The sequence below is a fragment of the Xenopus laevis genome, chromosome 4S (assembly GCF_017654675.1).
Source record: "Xenopus laevis strain J_2021 chromosome 4S, Xenopus_laevis_v10.1, whole genome shotgun sequence".
Taxonomy (NCBI): domain Eukaryota; kingdom Metazoa; phylum Chordata; class Amphibia; order Anura; family Pipidae; genus Xenopus; species Xenopus laevis.
Genome location: NC_054378.1, coordinates 13,644,538 through 13,660,359, shown reverse-complemented (window position 1 = coordinate 13,660,359; position 15,822 = coordinate 13,644,538). Strand labels below are relative to the sequence as shown.

The 15,822-nt window shown below is 43.3% G+C and overlaps 2 protein-coding genes across 22 annotated transcripts in view; both read right to left on the bottom strand.

Annotated features, from left to right (window-relative positions):
• Window positions 1–5,877, bottom strand: part of astl2a.S (astacin-like metallo-endopeptidase 2 gene a S homeolog) — a 265,316-nt gene extending 259,439 nt beyond the window's left edge. Inside the window, exons 1-3 of one of the 6 annotated variants that reach the window (XM_041560924.1) lie at window positions 5,309–5,874; window positions 5,080–5,204; window positions 192–272 (exon numbers count right to left, since the gene is read on the bottom strand). The gene's annotated coding sequence lies outside the window, so the exon portion shown is untranslated. The other 5 variants (XR_005960803.1, XR_005960804.1, XM_041560923.1 and 2 more) reach the window with 5 other exon arrangements.
• Window positions 5,878–7,323: 1,446 nt separating this feature from the next.
• ppfia1.S (protein tyrosine phosphatase, receptor type, f polypeptide (PTPRF), interacting protein (liprin), alpha 1 S homeolog) overlaps window positions 7,324–15,822 on the bottom strand; it is a 93,126-nt gene continuing 84,627 nt past the window's right edge. For 15 of the 16 annotated variants that reach the window (XM_041591399.1, XM_041591397.1, XM_041591400.1 and 12 more), the window contains one exon: window positions 7,324–10,443. The gene's annotated coding sequence lies outside the window, so the exon portion shown is untranslated. 16 annotated transcript variants of the gene reach the window in all.

The window sequence follows — 15,822 nt, the reverse complement described above, 5'->3', positions numbered from 1 at the left end:
CCACTGCAAGGGGATTAATCATTCATTTCTGTAAATACACATGTGAAGCAGGGTTTGGGGCTAATTGGCACAACAGATTGGCCTAGGGCAGCTAACAAGATAAAGTCAGCCCTAAGGCCATTTCAAAGATGGCCGCCCAGCATGCTGCTCATTCCAAGGGATGATCCCACCCTATAGGCCTTTCTACTTACCACAAAATCTGGATCTGTCTCCCAGTCGTCTGTCTCATCTGTGGAGATGGAGAGAGAGAGCCCGGCGGCGGATTTCCACATCTGGAGGAAATAAAAATCCATATTCAAGGACTTTGTTAAAGGAGAACTGCAGTGTCACATGTTTTTTTTAATTGTTTGTATCTATGTATAAAATAATCATCTTCATTTATTTTCCTAAAACTGATCTAAGAAGGACAAAGAAGTGTTGGTCTGCATTATTTCTTATAGTTTTTTTTTTTTTAATTATTGCTTTTTTCTTCTCTTCCCAGCTTTCAAATGGGGGTCTCTGACCCCATCTAAAAAAACAAATTCTCTGTAAGGCTACAAATGTATTGTTATTGCTCCTTTTTATTACTCAATCATTTTTAATCATTTGGATTGTTTGTTTATAATGGGAGACAGCCATCCCCGTAATTCAGAACTTTCTGAATAATAGGTTCCTGGATAACAGATCCCATATCGGTACAGGAGAAAAGTAAAGTATCTCTACTTCACCCTACAAATAACTTCTCAAAATGGACTGTCGGCGTTGAATATTGATGCTATATAATAGTTCTGCAGCCTCATGCTACTGAACTACAACTCTTAAGCTGGCCATAGACTCAAAGTTTGGCGACATCGACAAACGAGCGGATCTTTCCCTGATATGCCACTAACGGCATGGCTATAATCGGGGGTAATTCGAAAGTTCGGCCATATGGTCGAACGAACGAATTACGATACACCAAGGGGCTCCGACGGGTCGGTCGGGTAAAAATCAAACCTTCCTGATCGATATCGTGACCAGATATTGATCAGGAAGACCCGTTGGAAGCCCCCATACACGGGCAGATAAGCTGTCAAATTGGTCCAAACGACTGATATCGGCAGCTTTATCTGCCCGTGTGGCCACCTTTAGACTCTCCTTGCATGGCTGCTAGAAGCTGGAGATCTAGAACAGCTAGAGAGGCTCAGCCTTGGATAAAATAAATGGGGTTTTGTTTACTCCAGGTCCTTCCATCACTTAGATACCCTAACAAACCTGCATCATAAGAGCTACAGACCACACTGGGAATACAGTGGAGCTGAATTAGATATCCCAGCGAACACTGGCATTTCCGGCAAACAGCAAGTGGGCAAATAACAGGGCAAACTGCATTCTTTGTGGGAAGCAGTGGCACACACAGAACTCCCATACACCCACTCAATGACACCATATAATACAATAGGAGAACAGCTTCATATCAGTGACAAATACCATTATACAGAGCTTGCATAGACTAATTAGAAAAAACGTTGCCAACTGGAATGGGCCACTGATGGGTTGAGGATCCCCCTGACTGGCCACTGACGGGCGAGGATCCCCCTGACTGTCCACTGACGGGCGAGGATCCTCCTGACAGGCCACTGATGGGTGAGATTCCCCAATGGGCCACTTACGGGTGAGGGTCCCCCTGACGGGCCAATGGTGGGGGAGGATCCCCCTGACTGGCCACTGACGGACGAGGATCCTCCTGACGAACCACTGACTGGAGAGGATCCCCCTGATAAGCCACTGATGGGTGAGATTCCCCCTGACGGGCCACTGGCGGGCGAGGGTCCCCCTGACGGGCCAATGGCGGGCGAGGGTCCCCCTAACGGGCCAATGGCGGGCGAGGGTCCCCCTGACGGGCCACTGAGATAAGGGGAAGTTTGTGCAAACCATGCTTTAACCCCCTGGCATGAGTTATAGTGGGTGGCATGTAAGTGTAGCACACACTAAATGTAAACGGATCCCTAAAAAAAGCCCAGATAGTCACTGGCCTTGTATCAATCCCCTGTAATGGGGGGTAATATCAAAAAAATATATTATCAATACCCACTCCCCCAGTAAAACTGCGCACACACAGCCGAACAAAGAGCCCTGTGTGATCTGCTACTTATGTCCTGGGTTGCACTTTATGTGGCTTATGTATTCTAATATGAATGGGGTTCAATACATATGAATGGCAGTGTCCAAAGCTCTGGAGGACAGTAGGATCTCCGAGTCCTTGTCTCTGTGTTCTTGTAATAGAATTTTACAACTACAATAAAAGAAAATATAATAAACTTCTGTCAGAAAGACTGTGAAAAGGGGAAACTAATAAAAGTAGAGAAGGAACTGATATAGGGAAGGGCAGTGTCTATTGGTGCACCCTGCGGTAACCAGAAAGCATTTTAGGGGATTAAAAAAAAAATTAAAAAAAAAAGTATTTTTAGGAAACACGAACTAGCGTTCAAAGCGACAACTGACCCCTCGCTCCTGAGCAGAATAAAATGACTGTCAGTTCTGACTCATGAAAACTTGTTTACAGTCCCCTCTCTCAATCCCAGGACTGATGATCTAACGGCTAAACAGAAACTCCTGGATTTCTGCCCGTAAGCCACATGCCCGTCTTTCTGGAATAAAGAGGAACCGAGTTCTGCACAGACAGAGTCACAACAATCTGTTGTTTAGTGGGGAGAATCCCGGCACCACGAGGGGGGGAATTAAACAAAACGGCTGCACCACTGGAAACAATCACGGTGCCATCCAACTGCCAGCGTCCAAAGGCAACTGCCATTGTGCTCCGCAGTTATGTTGGCACAATCAGTCTCCTTAGCAATGCAGCTCTGTCCATGTCCAATCATTAACCCTTTTCACACCAGCTTAATGTTATTAACTATTGCATGTATTCCTCTATACAGGTCCTCCTGGAATAGCCTGCTAGTGATCTATGGGATCCAGAGATATGTGGCTTTTTATTCAGCAGCTCTCCAGTTTGCCAGATGTCAGTAATCCAGTTGCTGGGGTCCAAATGACCCTAGCAACCACACATTGATTTGAATAAGAGACTGGGATATGAATAGGAGAGGCCTGAATGGAAAGATGAGCAATAAAATGTATTGATTATATGCCTTACAGAGCATTTGCTTTTTAGATGGCGTCAGGGACCCCCATTTGAAAGATGGAAAGAGTCCGAAGAAGAAGGCATACATATAATTTAGAAACTATAAAAAAATAAATATTGAAGACCAACTGAAATGTTGCTTAGAATTGGTCACTCTAAAACATACTTAAAGGAGAAGGAAACCCCCAGGGCGCGTCTTCTTCCTGCTCTGACCGGCGTCTTCTGGCGCATGCGCAGTAGGAACAGGTACCGCTACGGCTCTACTGCGCATGCGCCGAATGTCACAAAGTTTTCCGATTTCACTTCGTGACATTCGGCGCATGCGCAGTAGAGCCGTACCGGTACCTGTTCCTACTGCGCATGCGCCAGAAGACGCCGGTCAGAGCAGGAAGAAGACGCGCGTGGGAGAAGATGGCGACTGCAAACTCCGTGGACAGGACCTGCGCAGAGGGGTGAGTAAAAAGTTAGGGGCATTTGCCCAGGGGGACAGGTAGGCCAGGGGGGGAGGAGGGAGGGGGGGGGAGGGGTTTAGCGCCCTGGGGGTTTCCTTCTCCTTTAAGGTTAACATAACCACCCCTTTAACAGTGAATATTAAAGCCAAACAGATGTGTTTACTTCTTACAGGAATGTAGCAAGAAATACACAAATAATATATCCCCAGCCCCACAGCACAGACTGCCAGCACACGTCTAATTGCCCCTGAGTGATCGAGCGAGAGATAGTGGCAGGTCTGTACATGAAATTCCTTTACATGAAGGAAAGCGCCCAGCTTGGTGAGACCTGCATGTACAACTACACGTCACATACACTTCTCTGTTATCAGAAACCCTGCCCTACGGAGCAGCTACTGATAGGCAGCGCTCTGTATACCAGCCTGCTGCACTGCTCACTAGAAATCATGTTTATTCATCTCTGGAAGTGCCAGACGACATTGCACTGGGCCCTTCATACGCTCAGTGGCCATGGAGAGAAGGAAGAACAGGCACTGGCTTTAAAAAAATGAACAGCAAGGGAGGGTAGAGGCAAGGGGAAAGCAACAGGGAAGGTAAGTGGATGATTTAGAGGTAGAAGCAAAGGGTGATGGGAAAGAAGCCATATTGGCAAAGGGAGAACAAACATGGCTAAAGGGAAGCAGCAATGAAAGTGTTACCTGTATATGAGGGTAGCAGCAGTAGTTAAAGAGTTAATAGTATGGGGTAGATTTATAGGGGGAGAAAGAGAAGGAAGAGGTGCAGAAAGAAAACAGGGTAGTTATAGAGGTCACAGGCAAAGAGGGTGTAAGAATAAGGGGAGGTAAGTGTACACTGCAGGGGCAAGAGAGTAAGGGGCCGAAGTAGGCAAAGGGGGGAATGGGGAAAAGGTCTAAATTGAGTAGGTGCACAGAGTCAAAGGGGAGGGGGGAGGTGGGTAGAGGCAAAGAGGGCAACGGAGAGGAAAGGATTAGGAGGGTCCAGTGGACAGAGGTAAAAAAGGCTGAGGTGGGGTAAGTGGCAGAGGAAGAGGGTGGGAGAGAGTGAGGAGGGGTAGGTGGGCAGTGGCACAAGAGATAAAGGGGGTTATGTGGCCAGAGGCACAGGGAGAGTGAGGAGGGGTAGGTGGGCATTGGCACAAGGGGGGGAGGGGTAGATGAGCAGGGGAAACAGAGAATGAATGGGGGCGAGTGCAAAAAGAAAGAAGATCTAGGGGTGTTTGTGTGAGTCGGGGTTCGGGGCAGGAGAGCGTACACAGACGGGCTGGAATTGAAATGGAAGAAGAAATGGAAGAGAATGGGAAGAGGAAAAAGCAAAGGGAAGAGGAAAAAGCAAAGGGAAGAGGAATGGGAAGAGAAAAGGGAAGAGAAAGGCCACAGAGACCAATGTATGAGGAAAAGGGAGAGTGACTGGAGATGTGAGACACGACAGAGGGGAAGAATGGGACAGTAGAAAGGGAAATCGTGTGAGAATACACAAGGGAGGAGGAAGAGCAGACGTGTCCCTCACGTTTAGTGGGTCGGTGTCCGGCTACTCAAAATCTGTCTCTGGCTCCGGCGCTACCTCTGCATCCCACTTCCTGTCTCTCCCAACCTGACGTCACTGGATCACGTGATTATCCCAGGGGCCGATTCCTGCGGGAGAGCGGAGCGGTCACGTGATGCGGGGAGTGTCTCTGTGCGAGGAATTCCATTCTCCTCAGTGGCAAGAGCCTGCCCATTAGTCCTGTTCTACTTACCTCAGGCAGGAATGTGAGGCCGCTCTTCCACTCGCAGTTATTCTCTTGTTCAGACAACAACCCCACCCTTCCTGCCCTGGGCTCTTTGATCTCCAGCCCTAATGGCAGAGACTGTCGGGAGTTGTAGTTCTGCTGAACTGAATTCCAAAGAGTGTCCTTCGTTATTGTAACACCTGCATTGTTGTCAATTGTCCCTACATTCCAAACACCGTGTTTCTATAGTCACACTTTCCTGGTCTGTGCTTTGAAAACAAAGTTTTTTCGTGCCCTAATGTGCCAAGTGTGTGTCTCCCAATGCATGTTGGGTAATGTAGTTTTTGTTCAACAATTTGCCAGCTGCCAAGTTTATTGTAAGACTACAATACCCAGCATGCAATGGGACAGACTTGTGTAAAAGTTGGCAGTTATCAGATTTTTGGGCTCTTTACCCCAGTTAAGCATTCTCACATTTTCCGGTGACTTTCCTCAATTTCAGACAATTTTGGGGTAAAAATCTGCCGGCCATCAAAATGTCTAGGGGTTGACCTATTTTACCAATATTTATTGAAATTGTATATGAATTATGGTCTTATGGGACCCCTATACCTCCTGGGCCCCCTCTGTAGTTATGTCCCTGGTGACGGGCAAATCTGTCCCATTCTGCTTCATGGAAAAATTTGGGAAACATCTAAAATTTAAAAAAAGGCGTATTTTGACATATATTTATTTATTTACTTGTTTTGGCTTTTTTCGCTGCAAATATTGTGCTATTTTTGGGCTACTTTTGAAGTGACTCTTGACTAGTTTTGGGCTGGTTTTGTAGCTTGGAGTCTGAACTTTTGGGATATAAGGGGTTTCCAGGGAAACTCTCCCCCACCCCATATATATATAATTAGAGTTCTAGTTGTTAATTAGAACAGAAGGGATTGATGGGGGGGGGGGGGCTGCTGGATACAGAGGAACTTGTCAGACTTGTGTCTCTTTGTAGCCTCATTAATTTGAATGATTTTTCTGCAGTGGGAATGAGGCCTTACATGACTTAGTACTAGTAGGTGTCAGTGGGGAGAGCAGACACAGGGCCATTGATCTTATCCCTTAATCATTTCATGTTTTTAGCTCCATATGAAACCACTGCACATTTCTACGGCTCCCGTCACGTCCTATTTAATTTTATATTTATATATGTACCAAGCAATGCACCAGCCAGCAACAAGGAAGCATTGGCAGTATACAGATCTATTTATCATGAGCTAAATGGTGGGAGATCCCAATCTACCTTTTGGACACCAAAGCTTAGAATATTAGGTTCCTACCTGGGATGTCAGGGCAGCCGGTTTCCGGTAGGGTTGGCTCAGTATATAGGGTTCCTATATGGGACATAAGGGCGGGCAGCCAGTTCTGTTGTTAGTGCTGGCCCAGTACATAGGGTTTCTACCTGGGATGTCAGGGCAGAGGGTTCCATTAGTGTTGGCCCTAGGGATGCACCAAATCCAGGATTCGGTTCGGGATTCGGCCAGGATTCAGCCTTTTTCAGCAGGATTCGGATTCAGCCGAAATTAGGGGTGGTGAGGTAAATCGCGTGACTTTTCGTCACAAAACAAGGAAGTAAAAATGTTTTCCCCTTCCCACCCCAAATTTGCATATGCAAAGTAGGGTTCGGATTCGGTATTTGGCCGAATCTTTCACAAAGGATTCGGGGGTTCGGCCGAATCCAAAATAGTGGATTCGGTGCATCCCTAGTTGGCCCAGTACATAGGGTTCCTATATGGGATGTAAGGCAGCCAGTTCTGTTACTATTGGCCCAGTACATAGGGTTCTTAACTGAGATGTAAGAGGAGTCGGTTCCATTAGGGTTGGACCAGTACGTAGGGTTCCTACCTGGGATGTCAGGGTGGCCTGTTCCATATGGGTTAGCTTAGTACATAGGGTTCCTAAATGGGATGTAAAGCAGCCAGTTCTGTTAGGGTTGGCCCAGTACATAGGGTTCCTGAGTTGATCTGTTGGTTTTGACAGCACAGACGAGATTTCACAGCCAATTTAAATCACATTTGCGTTTAATTATCTTTTTTATTGGCAGTGGAAAATGCTTCAGTATTTTATTGAAAGAAAGCAATAAATAATACTGTGATAAAAATAGTTCAAAAGGTACATATAGACTGTACATACTTAGTTACATAATCAGCAATTACACAAAGAAATAAAATAAAACCGGATTAGAAAATGTAACAATGAATCCAATTTATACACGACAAATAAAAAGTTTCAACACAACGAGACGAGGCTGGTAATAAATAATATATCCTGATCCGAACAGATTGATTTCTATTTCTCACCGACGTTCCTTTTCTACTTTCACCTTTCCGTGATCTCGCGGAGTCCTGATTGGTTAAGCAAGTACAAAAACGAACGAACAGAGGGAAAAGAAGAGCGAAAAGAAAAAGTCGAAAGGCCTTTTGTAAAATCGGGAAGTGTCGGTGACATTGTAGAACAGCTGAGCGACGAGCTGCCAATTGGTCCTTTTAAAAAAGCGCCGAACCTACTGCAAAGGCCGGAGACTCAGAGACACGGTATCACATACCCCCCCCATGGGGCCCCAAAGTCACATGACTTTCCCAATAGGGAGTGGTTTATTCTTCGTTCAAGCCTGGGATAGGCTGGAGACACTGTTTACATTGCTACTCTAGCCAATCACAGCCGTGAACCAATCCCATCCCTGAGAGCAGGGGGCACATACAGAGTAAAGACCATAAACCAAAAACAGACCACCACCATTGTCTTTCGGGTTGCCACCTTTTCTGGAAAAAAATATCGGCCTATATATTTATCTTTTTTCCCTATTAATAACATTGGGATCAACCATCATTTTTACCGGCCAGGCTGGTAAAACACTGGCCAGGTGGCAACCCAAAATGTCACGGAGAGAACAAGAACACAGGGGTCCCAACGCTGAAACCCTAATTTACAGGAAATTTAATACATCTACATTTAGAACGCAAAGGGCACCTGCACTTGGGCAGTAACCCATGGCAACCAATCAGATGATTGCTTCCAGTGGTCAACCTGCAGCTAGCTGAAAAAAGCTAATCACTGATTGGTCGCTATGGGTTACTGGCCAGCTGCAAATTTGCTCAGTTTTTATAAATGAGCCCCAACCCGCTACCCCAATAGTTTTGCACTTGTGTTGGATGCTGGAGACAAGACTAGTTGGGATGGGGTCGGGCCCTTATCCAAAATGATCTTCGGTTTTCCCAGGGTTCCCTTGCACTGCCCTTAGCCGGGGGGTTGGCTCAGTACAGCAATTAAGACTTTACCATACTGTATACGCTCAGGCCCCCTGGGGTACTAGGAATCCTTGGAGAAACTGATGAAGATGTTGGGGGGCGACTAATGTCCCCGTGTGCCCTTAACCTAAGCCCTTTGTCACACCAGTTCACCCCACTATCCTCCAGATATGAAATGCAAATTAAGTGGACCCGCACCGGAGCTTTAGGTCTACGGCGTGTGGGGTGTTTCTGAAACCACCTGTTAAAGGAGATATAAAAAATAAACATGTAGGTAATTATGTATAATATATGGTGTTTGTTTTACTTGGGGCTAAAAACTATAATTATCCTTAAAAATGGCCCCTTTATTGGAGCTCCCTATAGATGTTCACTGGTCCCTGTCGGTGTTTTAAATGAGGGGTGGGCTGGTCCTAACGGTCCCTGACAGAAGCACAGTAGGAGGGGGACAGCCAATCACAGCCCTGCAGTCACACAAACAAAGACAGGCTTCAGTTCCCTATCAGGTCCTGCTAGCTGCTGATTGGTTCTTGTGCTACAGTGCCTGCAGCTAGAGTCCTTCACAGAACAAATTTGTTAAACCCGCTTGGACTTGGGACCCGGAACCCACCAGGTCCAGACTGAGAATTAAAATAGTCCCTGGCATTTCAGGTACACAGAGGCCCAAGCAGCCCCCACCAGCCCACTAAATAGTGACTTTCTATGGGACCTTATAGCAGCCCCTCTGGCATTTGCCAGAACCCACAGATTGCCAGTCCAGGCCTGCAACCCACATTCTTACCAGCTTGGACCCGCAAGTACCATATCCGCAACCCGATCCGATGACCATCAAGGATCAGGAAGTGCCGTCACTGTAAACCAGAACCGTCAAGTTGGAAGTAAGCGGGATCCGCAAGAAAAACCTGCTATTGAGAACCGCGTCTATACCCACAACCCACAGGTTACCCGCTTTTTTTCAGGTAACCCGCGGGTACCCGACCCACTGTAGGACTCTACCACAGCATCCCCTGCACAGAGAATACAGAGAGCTGGAAGTGGAACAGATGAGCGGGACTAGTAGGGATTTTGCAGAAATTTACAATGAACTAACCAGAAACACAACTTTTTTAAGTACATTGCTTCTAGATCTAAAAGAGTCAAACGCACCGGTACATTTTTTAGATTTGTCTCCTTTAAGACTTGCCATAGCAAACGCTCTGTTTATAGCGCCCCCTAGTGGTGACCTTGCTTCAGCATATAAAAGCCCCGGACTACAGCCGACAAAAGCAGCTCCGTGTGCCATAAACCCAATGACCCTTAAAAGAAGCGATTGTCTGGCTTCCGCCTCATATAAATGAATCCTTACACTGGAGTTAAAAAGCTGGGGATCTCTGTACCAGGTAATACCTTTACAATTACAATATAACATTTCTCTGTCTAATAAGACTGTACAAATATAATTAATGTTGCTTGGGTTCAATATTAAATCCAAAAATTATAACACTAGAATCATTTACAAAGTAATGTGATGACCGGCAGGGACTCGGCGAGGTGGAGATACAGTACGTTCGAAAGGGGGAGGGGTTAAGAATTTTTCTTTAAAAAAAAAAACAAAACCCACATATGAGACAGTGGATCACGGATACAGGGGAGTCGAATGGTACATGGAAAAATGAAGTTACAGAAATATAACAAACAGTAGACTCTAAAATTTTAACCCTAACTAGAATTTTAATCGCTAATTAAAAACTCTGTATTAAAATATCTCAAAGTGTCTGAACAGATTGTTTGATTTTTTTTTTTCTTTTTGTAGTGAGATCTCTCCCGGGTCTGGAAATGTAAAATCACGTCGCGTTCCAACGTTGCATAATCATCGGTAGAAGTAGTGTGGGTAAACTGCAAGGAAAGGGGAGATCCATTAGAGAAGGGGTGAGGGTGTAGAGGTAATGGGGTGCTACGGTTGCACGCGCTTAAAGGGCACCTATCACAGCCAAAATCAAACACATATTAACAATCTGACCAGTACAAGCCAAACACGTTTAATCAAACTACATATATAGTTTTTTTTAAAAACTGCAGGTTTTAAAAAAATCCCTTACTTTCTCAAATGGGTTCTTACACTGAGGGAGGCCATACTGTGACTATAACAGAGACTCTAATATGCAAATATAAGCTGTTGTCAGTATTTGCCCTTCATCCCCCGACCCACCCACAGCAGCCAATGACTCTACTCATTACTCATAAACCATAATTCTATTTAGGAACAGTTTATTTCATACCCGAGGATTCTGGGATTTGTAGTTTTTCCTCATATAAGCGTCCCAGCTACTGAGCACTCAAAACCACAAGTTCCAGAAAGAAAAGGAGGAGGCCAAACGGGGATGGTGATTGGGTTGTTAAAAGGATACTGTCATCGGAAAACATGTTTTTTCAAAACGCATCAGTTAATAGTGCTGCTCCAGCAGAATTCTGCACTGAAATCCATTTCTCAAAAGAGCAAACAGATTTTTTTATATTCAATTTTAAAATCTGACATGGGGCTAGACATTTTGTCAATTTCCCAGCTGCCCCTGGTCATGTGACTTGTGCCTGCACTTTAGGAGAGAAATGCTTTCTGGCAGGCTGCTGTTTTTCCTTCTCAATGTAACTGAATGTGTCTCAGTGAGACATGGGTTTTTACTATTGATTGTTGTTCTTAGATCAACCAGGCAGCTGTTATCTTGTGTTAGGGAGCTGCTATCTGGTTACCTTCCCATTGTTCTTTTGTTTGGCTGCTGGGGGGGAAAAGGGAGGGGGGTGATATCACTCCAACTTGCAGTACAGCAGTAAAGAGTGATTGAAGTTTATCAGAGCACAAGTCACATGATTTGGGGCAGCTGGGAAATTGACAATATGTCTAGCCCCATGTCAGATTTCAAAATTGAATATAAAAAAATCTGTTTGCTCTTTTTAGAAATTGATTTCAGTGCAGAATTCTGCTGGAGCAGCACTATTAACTGATTCATTTTGAAAAAAAAATGTTTTTCCCATGACAGTATCCCTTTAATGAACATGTGGGAAATAGGTTTAACAGATGAGATTTACAGCAGGACTTTTCATTCTTAGTTGATTTGTTTACCCCAGTTTTCCTCTTATCTGGATTATCCCGATAAATTGTGGTAGGGACCACGTGGGCTGAAATCCCCAATGAATATGATTGATTCGCTTGTGCGTGACCACGTGGGATCTTACAGGAGCTTCGGTATTGGTTCCTCTTGTGGTAGTGGGACTATTCTCATTTGGGATTGGCTCATTAGATTAAGGGGGAACACTAGTCCCGCATTATATGTGTCTAGTAGTTTAGTGCTACTCAGTCCCACATTTTACAAAGATTCCTGACAAATTGCTAAAGCAATGTCACTTTCACACGTTAACTGTAATTACAGGCGCGTTTGGGGTGTGGCTTTCCCAGTTCTTTGCCTTTGGCGAGCAGAGCTCAGAGCAATGTCAGTACAGCACTGTATCCGCCGCGAGGTTTCACTTTTCGGCAATAATGTGATATTTTGGTGAATCACTGGATTTGGGAAGGGGGTGGGGAACCAAAAGTGTGAGCAATAGATAATGACTGAGGTTTCAATAAAAAAACGCGGGAAACCCCACACGTTACTGGAATTGCTCATCCGGCCAAATCGGGCTACTGATTAAATAAAAGATTGAAAAATGAATAGTAGAGGTCCGGAGTGGAAGGATTAATAAAATACTAAAAAAACAATAAAACAACAGTAGTTTTGACTGCCAGGGTCAGGGACAACATGGAAAAAGGAAAGGGTGAATAATTACAAAAAACATTCTAGAACATGGAACATAGAAAAAATGTGTAGTAGACGCCTCTTTGAGGACTTCACAGTGTGAGTGAAAAGAAGAGCTGCTTGTGATACAAAATCTACAGGGGAGAGAATGCAGGGAGGAAGCTTCTATTATTCTGGGGGCTATTTAGAGTCATTTTAGAGATCCTTTCAGATGGATGTTAAAGAGCTGGAGAGAGTGCAGAGAAGTGCAACTAAACTGATAAAGGGGATGGAAGATTTCAATTATGAGGGTAGACTGTCAAGGTTGGGGTTACTATTTAATAGTGCAATAGAGGATATTATAGACAGATAGAAAATAGAATACAGTATATTCCACTACAGTCTTTTCTTTCAAAACTGTGATTAAACATGTGTAACGTGCTCATAGACTAATGCCTCCTCTCCTGCTGCCACCCGGAACCGTTTTGTAGGCTCGGGTACAGGCAAACGTGGAAGTTTTCAGGGATATGTATTCATGTGCAAAATCAACTGAGTTTGTCTGACCCAACACAAGTGTTCCAAGTGCAGGCAAAAGAGGAGGCTAATGCATATTTCAGCAGGTCGATTTCCACTCAAACATAACTAAAGACTCCTTTGCAATTGTGTCAGTCAAGCTGAAATCCTTCCATAGGTTACAGTACTATTTTAATTTATAATCAGCCTATAGAAGAATCATGCCACCACAACCCAGTGTAAAGCGCCCAAAACATTGTGTATTCTTCTTGATATAATAAACCATAGGGGCTCCTGTTTTTGAACAGCTTTGGTGTGCAGGCTCTGATTTTCATGCCACAACTTTTTACTAATAATGACATGCTCCTATGTATTTTCATAAGACCATGCCAGTCTTGCTTAAAATATTTAGGCATTTAAATTGGAAAAATGTATTAAAAACTGTACCAATTAACCCCCCCCCCCAGTGAAGATCTTGATATCTGCCAAAAATACACTATATTCTGCTTAGGGAGAATTTCAACAACCCAGTGTCTATATTGACCAAATTGTTTTATTTTGTCCTGACTCTTCTGATCCCTGTCCCAAGAAATATCCTCAAGGACATGCAGTCAACATTTTTAGAAATCTACCTGGGCTAAGTCTAGACATAGGATCTCTAAAGCCATAATGTTGGTGCATACTTAACATCCATTGATATTGGGAAGAGTCACACATAAGACAGTATGTACAGCAGAGAATATGGACCTTAGCAAAAGGTAAGAAAGATGCATGCAAAAAATGTTATATACCCTCTAGATTAGATGAGATCAGATATCCAATGCTGAAAGTGTCAGCTGTTTGATTCATTGGCATAACTGTAAGCCTTAAACATTACATTAATATGGGGGTGGGTTTAGTTAATGTCACAATGATCTTATCTGTAATCCTTGAACATTAAAGAGATACTGACAGTCAGGCTGGCAAAACAGTCAGGCTTAGGAACTTTTAGTGACACTTAATCACAAAAGTAGCCCTATCAGTGAAAATGGTCAACATGAATTATGGGTAATTTTAAATATAAATGTATATTTAAAAAAGTTGTATTTAAGTGTTACTGTCCCTTTAAGATAATATGGGGGCGGGGCTTAATTGTGATGTCACAATGAACAGAGTTAACTTGTTACCTGACATTCCAAACACCTAATCATTGCTATCCAGCACACGAGAGAAGAAGAACCTTAGCGAAAGGTAAGTAAAATCCAAACAAACAATTCTATATACCCTGTATATTATGGGATGTCAAATTATGAAAGTTTCAGCTGTTTGACTAATTGGCATATCTGTAAGCCTTAAACCTTAAATTAATATGTGGCTGACTAAATTATGTCATAATGATCTGTAAGACTCAAGTTAATAAGAGTTGACTTGATACCTGACACACCAAACACCTATTAATTTCATTCCAGCACACGAGAGAAGAAGAACCTTAGAGAAAACACACGAGTGAAAAAGAACTTTAGAGAAAACACACGAGTGAAGAAGAACCTTAGAGAAAGCACAAGAGTGAAGAAGAACCTTAGTGAAAGGTAAGAAAAATACATACAAAAATCTCTATATACCCTGTAGATTGTGGTTAAATTCTGAAAGTGACAGCTGTTTGATATATATAATTGGCATATCCGTAAGCCTTAAACATTACTTTAATATGGGGGGGGCTTAATTATGATGTCACAATGATCATATCTGTAAGCCTTAAATTGATATGGGGCGGGCTTAATTATGATGTCACAATGAACAAAGTTGATTAAAACCTGACACACCAAACACCTAATCATTGGTATCCAGCACACGAGAAGAAGGTCCTTAGCAAACCGTAATAAAGATGCAAACAAAAAATCCATACACCCTGTAGATGTGGGATGTCAAATTATAAATGTGCCAGCTGTTTGACATATCTGTAAACTTTAAATTAGGGATGCACCAAATCCAGGATTCGGTTTGGGATTTGGCCAGGATTCGGCCTTTTTTAGCAGGATTCGGCTGAATCCTTCTGCCCGGTTGAACTGAATACGAATCCTAATTTGCATATGCAAATTAGGGGTGGAGGGAAATCGCCTGACTTTTTGGCACAAAACAAGGAAGTAAAACATTTTTTCATCTTCCCACCCCTAATTTGCATCTGCAAATTAGGATTTGGATTTGGTTCGGTATTCGGCGAATCTTTCACCAAGATTTCGGGAGTCGGAAAAATCCAAAATAGTGGATTTGGTGCATCTCTACTTTAAACATTAAGTTAATATGGGGGTGGGGCTTAATTGTAACATCACAATAATTAGATCTGTAAGCATTGAACATTAAAGTGGTACTTATAGTCAGGTTTAAGAACTTTAAGTAACAGAATGGAGCATTATCAGTGAAAAATGGTCAAGATGACCTACAGATAACTTTCAGTGTACATAAATAACTTGCAAAGTAATTTTTTAGTGTTACGATCACTTTACGTTTATATAGGGGTGTGGCTTAAATGTGATGTCATAGTAAACAGAGCGGTGTGAAGGATAAATAAACCCTATATACCCTGTGTAGGCTAAATCAGATAAAAAGTTGGTTTGATTTTGCTTTCCTCTACAAATCAAATTAAGTAGATTTTTCTGTTTTTCTTTACAGATTTCTGTGAAAGTTTCTGCACATAGAGAGACTTGCTGAAAGCAAGGAAAATGCTCAGAAACTTGACCGCTTGTTTTACGGTAAGTCTATTAAAAAAGATAGGGGTAGAATGGTGAGAAATACAAGTGCAAAGTGCACAAAATATGGGCTATAATAATGGCGCCAGAAGAGGAAAACCTGGTAACACTTCTCCTTTTGGGGTTACAGAGAGGATTAATAATTATTGAGTAATGTCCCTCATTATTTGACTCATTAATAAGCATTTCCCTCTTATTATCAAGTGCCTGAATGAGTTATCATTATGTGCACAGAGATTAAAATCAGTTATTTTAGAGCAAAGTGACTT